This window comes from Balaenoptera physalus, assembly GCF_965194825.1.
Source record: "Balaenoptera physalus genome assembly, chromosome: 2".
In the NCBI taxonomy this organism is placed as follows: Eukaryota; Metazoa; Chordata; class Mammalia; order Artiodactyla; family Balaenopteridae; genus Balaenoptera; species Balaenoptera physalus.
The window spans coordinates 1,029,990-1,039,011 of record NC_138883.1 but is presented as its reverse complement, the minus strand read 5'-3'; positions in this window follow the sequence as shown (position 1 = coordinate 1,039,011).

The following is a 9,022-nucleotide window of genomic DNA, read 5'->3' as shown; positions in this document are numbered from 1 at the left end:
TGGAGAGGTCCTAAATAGGATACACAGAAGGACTCACAAAACTAGATGTCATTGTCATGGTTTATTACTGCGAAAGGATGCATAGATGCAGAGATAAAGATTACATCTTCCGTGTGTCGGGCTGGAGGCTGGAGCCAGGAGGATCCGTGCTCGCTCGGGGCTTCCACACCCCCACCCTAAATCTCAACTTAGACTATGTGGTGTGGCCCCAGGCCCCCAGCAAAACACTACTAGCTGGCAGGACATCCCCTCCCAGGACCCGAGGGCAAAGACCACACCTCTCCTTGGGCAACTTTCCTTTCTTTACTACACAACAAGGGAAATCCCCAAGCTCAACGAAGATCTTATTTCTGTCATCTACTTTTAAATTATGACTGATGACATTATATCAGGACATCTCAGAATTTTGGGAATTTCATACAATTTTGGAATAGTTATATTAATACATACGTATACAAATATAAAGTTAAAAGGTTTAGTATTCCTTCTTCTTTAACAAGTGTCCCATGTAATTTAACATCAAATAAGCCTGATTAGTTTAACATTTTACCGGGTGAGAGACAAATCCTTTGAGCTTTTCCAAAGGCCTGCTGGAAGAGCCCAGAGTTACTTCAAGGTCAGAAAGACTTCACTTAGAACCCAACTTTTGGAAAGTTTGTCAAAAATATCAAAAGATTTTGGACATTTGCTCAAACAGGACAATGGACCATTAAGAAATGATGCTTAATTATCTATTTGACCGAAGTAATGATAAAAGATTTCAAAGATAAATTTAAAAGTTACATAGTTGTAAGCAAAATGTAGCTATTTTAATATTGAGAAGATTCAGTTTTCTTAAGTAATCAAATACCTGATTAAGACAACCTGAAACACAGGAGATAATCTGGGTAAAACACAATTTTGGTTTTCTAAGCAGATTACTAAAAGGTAAGGAAAAACCTTTCACAATCTCTTATCAGAAGCAGGCAACAATTCAAGAAAACCTCGTCCTGTTAGCATATGAAACTTAGGTTTTAGTTTTACATAAGTACACTACTGATTTTAAAGCTTATTTTTATTTTTTATTTTTTTATTTTATTTTATTTATTTATTTTTTAAAGCTTATTTTTAAAACCCTTGTAATAGCAATTCAATTTTAGCCATCTTGACCACACATAAATTTCCTTTTTTTAAGATTCCTTTTCCACAAACCTACAACTTAGTATTACCATCCAGCTTCTGTCCTGTCTTTCCTTTTTCCTATTCTGAAACAATCAGATTCACTTTAGAACAAAAGTACTTTCTTTCCCTCAACAAAGTGCATTTCCATTCCTCATACCTTTTCTTACCAAAAACACACATCCTACTTTCCTTGTATAGAGTTGTTTTCTTTTATTATTTCTACTAGTTTTAAACAATTATGAATGGTCTGTTACTAGAAATTTATCAATACAATTCATAATTCTTAAAAGCATATTATCCTTGTAGTAAATTTTACAATGCGGCATGTTTACCAATAGACCCAAATATCTTTATTTCCTTTGTAAAGGAAGCCAAAAGTGAATGAAACTATTTTTAGTTATGTTTCAGTATTTTATCTTATTTGGGAATAATCTAGATATTTAATGACTACCCATCATTTAATTTAACTTAGCAAAACTGTAAGGTTTCAGGTTACCAAAAAGGTCTGAGGAACCTATTTAAAAGGTTTACCTACAAACTTGTATCTCATCCACATCCATTCAATTCATTTGTTTTCAACAGTCATATTTAGATCACTCATGAAAAATTTTATCATACCCAGTTATTTTTCTTGCTGACAAATTATTTAACAAAGATAACATGAACTTGTCTTGTCTGACCAACAAACCCAGGTAGGGGACTTTCATGCTGGTCCAGTGGGTAGGACTCTGGGCTCCCAAAGCAGGGGGCCCGGGTTTGATCCCTGGTCATCGGGGAACTAGATCTCACATGCATGCGCAACGAAAAAAGATCCCACGTGCCACAACTAAGACCCAGAGCAGCCTAAATAAATAAATAAACAAATATTAATAAATAAATAAATAACTCAGGTAGAATGCCTGCTTTTTTTTTTTTTAATTTTAAATCTTTTATTGTAGTTTGAGCATATTCATTTCTTTTTTTTTTTAACATCTTTGTTGGAGTATAATTGCTTTACAACGGTGTGTTAGTTACTGCTTTGTAACAAAGTGAATCAGCTATACATATACATATATCCCCATATCCCCTCCCTCTTGCATCTCCCTCCCACCCTCCCTATCCCATCCCTCTAGGTGGTCACAAAGCACCGAGCTGATCTCCCTGTGCTATGCGGCTGCTTCCCACTAGCTATTTTACATTTGGTAGTGTATATATGTCAATGCCACTCTCTCACTTCTTCCCAGCTTACCCTTCCCCCTCCCCGTCTCCTTAAGTCCATTCTCTACGTCTGCATCTTTATTCCTGTCCTGCCCCTAGGTTCTTCAGAACCTTTTTTTTTTTTTTTAGATTCCATACATATGTGTTAGCATACGGTATTTGTTTTTCTCTTTCTGACTTACTTCACTCTGTATGACAGACTCTAGGTCCATCCACCTCACTACAAATAACTCAATTTCGTTTCTTTTTATGGCTAAGTAATATTCCATTGTCTATATGTGCCACATCTTCTTTATCCATTCATCTGTTGATGGACACTTAGGTTGCTTCCATGTCCTGGCTATTGTAACTAGTGCTGCAATAAACATTGTGGTACATATCTCTTTTTTTTTTTTTTTAATAGCTACTTTTTTTTGTTTGTTTGTTTGTTTGTTTGCCTGTGTTGGGTCTTCGTTTCGTGCGAGGGCTTTCTCTAGTTGCGGCAAGCGGGGGCCACTCTTTTTTTTTTTTTTTTTTTTAATTTATTTATTTTTGGCTGTGTTGGGTCTTCGTTTCTGTGCGAAGGCTTTCTCTAGTTGTGGCAAGCGGGGGCCACTCTTCATCGCGGTGCGGGGGCCGCTCTTCATCGCGGTGCGTGGGCCTCTCACTATCGCGGCCCCTCCCGCTGCGGGACACAGGCTCCAGACGCGCAGGCTCAGTAGTTGTGGCTCACGGGCCCAGCCGCTCCGCGGCATGTGGGATCTTCCCAGACCAGGGCTCGAACCCGTGTCCCCTGCATTGGCAGGCAGATTCTCAACCACTGCGCCACCAGGGAAGCCCCTGTAGATTTTTAGATGATGGCCATTCTGACTGGTGTGAGATGATATCTCATTGTAGTTTGATTTGCTTTTCTCTAATGATTAAGGATGTTGAGCATTCTTTCATGTGTTTGTTGGCAATCTGTATATCCTCTTTGGAAAAATGTCTATTTAGGTCTTAGAATGGCTGCCTTCTTTTCAGCGTTGATAACCCCAGAGACATGTTTATTTTAATTAAACCAACAACTCCAAGTTAGCTTTAATTCACCAAAATTAATCCCAGATCACATAAACCCCAAAAGCACCTAGGCCAGTCTGTTATATTTTAATTCATATAATGACTTGTTTGTTTTTAAACCACTTAATTAGAGCCCTTTTACAAATTAATGTTAACAATAACAACCAGAGATAGAAGAGAAAAACAATACCACACAACTACAACACATATATAGACACACATGAAAATACAGATAGATGCAAACAGGGACCTTACAGTTTCATTTAAAATTCTAGCCATGTCTTAGATATAAGCTCAAAAGAATAGTTAGATCCAAACTGTGCTGTAAGGATCCTTTTAGAGCTGTTTATGAAGTCAATTTGTCTTTTAGAAGCTTCTGCATACCAATCAAAGAACGCATTACATGGTCTCCAGAGACGTTTGGAATCCTCTCTTTTAAGGGTGCCCCTTAAGGTGGACTTATTTCAAACAAAGTTTCCGCCTTTAGAACAGATGGTGACTTACCTAAAGGCTTCAACAAACAGAAACAGAAAGCAAGTTTTCTCCTAGAAGTTTTGGAGTATATTTGTCTATAATCAAAAACCTAGGGCAATTGCTATTTAAATCTTTCCTTCTAGTTGTTATTTGCTCCAGTTAAGGTAGAAACAGTAATTAAAGGTTTAGCATTTGGATCCAATTTTAAAGGGGCAGGTTTTTGCTGAGGAGGAGAGAGGGAGATGGTGCTAAGGGCTGAAGCTGAGACAAAGGGGGTGGGGTCTGAGTCAAGGGGATGGGGCCTGAGACAAAGGGGTGGGATCTGAAACAAAGGGGTGGAGTCTGAGTCAAGGGGGTGGGGCCTGAGACAAAGGGGTGGGGCCTGAGACAAAGCAGGCAGGGAAGACCGCACGACGAAGAAGCTGGGGGAGGTAACACAAGGAGCGCCAGGCTTCATAAGCCATTTTGTTCTTTTCTAGGTTTTTGTTGTTGTTTTGGCCAATTTAGAAACGGTACCTTGCAAAGAGGCAATTTTAGAGTTTTGTGCACATTTGGAAGCTTTTAGGTGCCAATAAAAATAAATCTACCATTCATTTTGTTTAATTTTAGGACCACGGTCCTCCAATGTAATCCTAACAAAAATGAGTTTGAGATTAAAAGTTCCCCATAATGTGCACTGTAATTCCGGATTACTTTTAATTTGTTTGGCCCACTTAGTTAAAATGTGCATATGGGGGTCCATAGTTTTTGAATATGAAACTGGCCAGAGTCCCTGAAGGCGGGCTGCCCTCAGAGAATTTAGGAGACTGGGATGCCATTTCCCTCAGTTCTCCTAGAAACCCAAGATAGTTGCTAGAGTCCGAGCCCAGATTCCAAAGGGAATAAAGGTCCCGGTTAGCGTGATCCCCAAAAGAGAACCCTGCTGCCGCACTCCAGAAAACAACTGAGCACTTACCAAGGACAACGCCTTGAACCAGAAAGGACAAAACCTTTCCAGGTCCCATGTAAAGTCTGAGAGCTCAAAACACAAAAAGAGCGGGGCGTGGAATCCAAGAGGAGACGCACCAAACCGAAAGCAGGTGGCAACTCACAGACGTGATGAGCACGAGGGGCTCAGTGTGGGCACGTCACTGCATTCCACGAGCTGTCATCTCTCGGGGTTTGCCTCCTTTGGACCCCACTTCTGACACCAAATATGTCAACTTTAATAATATAGTAGCCAGTTATTTTACCAGCAAAAGTGAGTTTATTCAGGAATAGCCAGAGGAACAGCAATTCTGCCTATGTGAACTATGGTGGACCCCAGGCAAATCCAGGGAACAAGGAGGAGGAACTTGCTTTTATAGGGAAAAGAAGGGAGTTGGGAGGGGCTGTGATACCCAAAGGGTGGGAGCGAGCCCAGAGTCCCGAGTATGAAGGCTTCTCATTGGTTGGGCTGTTACAGCCCCTGACTGGGCTGTCGTGGGGCAGAGAGAGGTTTTCTTCTTCCTGTTGGATTGTAATTGGAGGCACCTTTTGTGGGAGATGTAGGTAAACGTCGTTTCCTGTTTGGGGTAATTGATAATGCATAGTAGGCATGAGAGCTTCCCCTACAGGCCTGTCCCAGCTCCTACTTTAGTCTCTTTAATTCCACAAAACTGTGTGTGCTGCTTTTCTGTAAACTGGAAATTATTTCAAAACTAAAAGTTGGATAAAAGTGTATACACAAAATAATTTTATGTAGTTTCCATGGGTACCTATATAGGCAAGGAAACGTTTAGGAAAAGTGCAACTTCTATAAGTATACATGGATACAATAATAAAGGAAAGAAAACGGTGTCTTTGTAAAACTGAAGAGACACGGCAGGGGAGGCAGCGTGAGAGAGCTGAAGGAAGTAAAAGGGGTCGATCAGCGTGTGGCTGGCACACCTTCTGATGTGGAGCAGGCCCTGGGCACAGGAGCTGTGGTGGACTGGAGGCAAATGCCACTAGCCCTGAAGAGGCCAAGGAGCAGGATGGGCAGGTGCAGAGCACAAAGGTCCTCCCCTGTGTGTGGGCTTCCTGCTCAGATGGCTTTGCCCCCAGAGTCTCAGAGTGGCTGCAGCAGCACCAGACCTTGCACCCAGTCTCACAGGAGTTCTGTGGAAAGAGAGAGCCTTTCCTCCAGGAGGTAAACTGAAGTCCTGGCCCACCTCTCACTGGCCAGAATTGAACACATGCCTTTCCAGTGGTGTTTGGCTTAGGGCAGAGGTTCTCCAGGTGTAGGCCTGCACCCCCCAGCAGCGATATCTTCTGGGAACTTGTTATGGATGCAAATTCTCCAACCCAGAAGCTCTGGGGCTAGGCTCTGTCTGTCTGTGTTTCAACAGGCCCACCAGGGGATTCTGATGTAGGCTGAAACTTGAGAAGCAATCAGAGCCCACCCAGAGCCCAAACCCAGCAGTGGAGGGGCGGGCAGGGCAGGGTGGGCTGTCATCTCCAGGCGGGTCAGGAATGGTCATGATGGAGGAAGGTGATTATCTCCTGAGCATCAGAAACAACAGGTACCCTGCTTACCTCACCTGACACCCTGGGGTGAGGCTGGGAGGTGGTCTGGCAGGGCTGAGGGCAGAGCCCACTGGGGACCCTCAGCCACCCTGCCCACCCTGCCTGCCCATTGCCTGAAACCTAGGCCTCTGTCACTAGGGAGCTGTGGAGCCCCAGAGCCATGAGTGGGGGATACATGGGGGCCACTGGGGCTGAGGCCTCTCAGCCCACCCTCCTTTGAGCTGTGGTGGCCCCAGAATGTCCCTTCAGGGGCCTTGGGGCTGCAGGCTGGATGAAGGGGGTCTGATGTGTCTTTTTTTACAAAACAGCTTTATTGAGATGTGACCACATACCATACAGCTCACCCTTTTAAAGTGTACAAGCCAGTGTTTTTAGTGTATCCACAGATAGTCAATGTTAGAACACTTTCATCCCCTCAGAAAAAGCCCCCTGCCCTTTAGCTATCACGCCCTACTGCCCCGCCCCCAGCCCCAGGCGACCACTCATCTCCCCTCTGTCTCTATGGATTTCCCTATTCTGGACACCTCTTAGAAATGGCATCATGCTTTATGTGGCCTTTTGTGTCTGGCCTCTCACTTAGCATGTTTTTGAGGCTCATCCACACTGTAACAGGTGTCAGAACTTCATTCCTTTTCGTGGCCGAGTAACAGTCCATCGTGTGATAGACCACGTTTTGCTATGGACACCTGGCTACTGGGGATAATGCTGCTTCCAACATTTGTGTACACGGATGCTTTCAAAGCTCTTGGCTACGCCCTCGGAGTGGCGTTGCTGGGTCACGTGTAAACGTGAGGCACCGGCAGACCGTGTCCACAGCAGCTGCCCCGGCTGGTGGCGGGTGCGCTCTGGGTGCCTCCCGGGAGGGCCTCCCTGCTGCGCGGCCCTGGCCACCTCCGCTCTGCCCGGCGCCCAGCGACAGGGCCACCGCCGGCCCTGCTGGTCCCCGCCCTCCCCGCCCCAGGGGTGTGTTCCCATCCCCCGGGCCCAGCCCCGAAGCCCCGTGACCCTGCAGTTTCTCCGGATTCGCACGAGGCCGGGAGCACCGGTTAATGTCACCGTCAACCATCATGTCACTGTCACTTGTCACCGGGCGCAGGGCCTCTCTCAGCTTCTCTTCCCCTTCTCAGACCGGGCTTTGGGCCCGGCTCCGCACGCCCTGCCTGCGTGGCCCCGCGCGGTTTCTCCCGTTAGAACCGCTCTAAGGGGTCCGGATCCGGCGAGGAAGGGGCGCTGAGACCCAGGCCGCGGTGGGGCCGCCTAGTCCGCCGCCGCCGCCTCGGGTGGTGCTGCCCCCTGGCGGCCGCGGGCGGGACATGCACGGCGCGCTCAGCCTCGCGGGCGCCCTCTAGGGGCCGTCACTGGGACGGGCGGGCCTTGGTCATCAAGAACTTGGGTCTTCGCAGGACCCCGGGGAAAGACCACCCAGGAAGCTGAAACGAGGCTCTAAGTCTTGAGCGCCCACTCGGTGTCAGGCACAGCTTAAGCGGGGGACAGACATGATGTCAGTGAACGTCCCCAACAACCCTACGGGCAGGTCCTGTGGCCATTCCCAGATCACAGGTGACGACGCTGGGCTGGCGGGGGTGAAATACCTCGTCCAAAGCGAGCTGTCCGCCGACGTCCGGGGTTTCCGGAAGGTCTTAGAGTAACACGGGGAGCGCGGCTGTTTCCCCGCTAGGACCGAGCGCTCCCACGAATGTCAGCGTGCTTTCCTGTCCGCTCAGGAGGGCCTCCCCGGCAGGTCCCTCTCGCTGGGTCAGGAGGCTTTGGGCAGCAGTGTGTCTTCCTGGGGCTGTGCCGCCCCTTCTAGACCAACTCCAGACCACGTGACCCCAGGATTCCCAGCCAAACCGTTCAGAACTCACCTCCTCCGCCGCGGCCGTGGCTTCTCCTCGGGCCTGTCCCCACGGGGTCCACCCGGTGGGCACACCTGTGGGCTGCGGCCACTCGCGAGCCCGGCGGAGTGAGGGTGGGCCCCCGAGGGGGCCTGACCCTGCACCGGATGTGCGGGTGTATCTGGCAGGGCTGGGAGCCGGGGTGTGTCTGGTGGGACGGGGCTGTTAGGTTGTTGGCTTTTCAAATATTTGGACACATGTGAGTGCTGAAGTGTCGGGGGAGCCTGGGTGGGTCTCCCCAGCTGGCAGCGTGCTCGCCCACGCACACGACCATCGGTCCCTCAGGGAACAGCAACGGGCCCTGTCCAGGGAGCTGGGAATACATCAGTGAACAAATAGCAGGGTGTCCCTCCAGGGAGCGCTGGTCTGGGACACACTTGAGGAGAGAGCCCAGGAGTGTAGGCTGGGCTGCTCGAGGTGGCCGGGCAGCCCCGAGGGGTCTCGGGGCTCCCCTCCTCAGCCCCTGCCTCCTTCCATGGACCCCAGGACAGCAAGGGTGGGCCTCACTGTGCCTGGCTCCCTCCCCACCTCGCGGAACCGCGGGGAGCAGTTTGTGGAGGGGTGGGTGGGAGAGGGAGGAGGGAGGGAGGGGGTGGGCGGAAGAGGGGGAGGGAGGGTCAGAGGGAGGGGGGTGATGGAGGCAGGGGAGGCTGTCTGGCCGGCTGTCAGGCTCTGTAACCCCACTATGAAAGTGAGAAGTTTCCCTGAGCAGCGTGAGTCAGACGAAGGAGAAA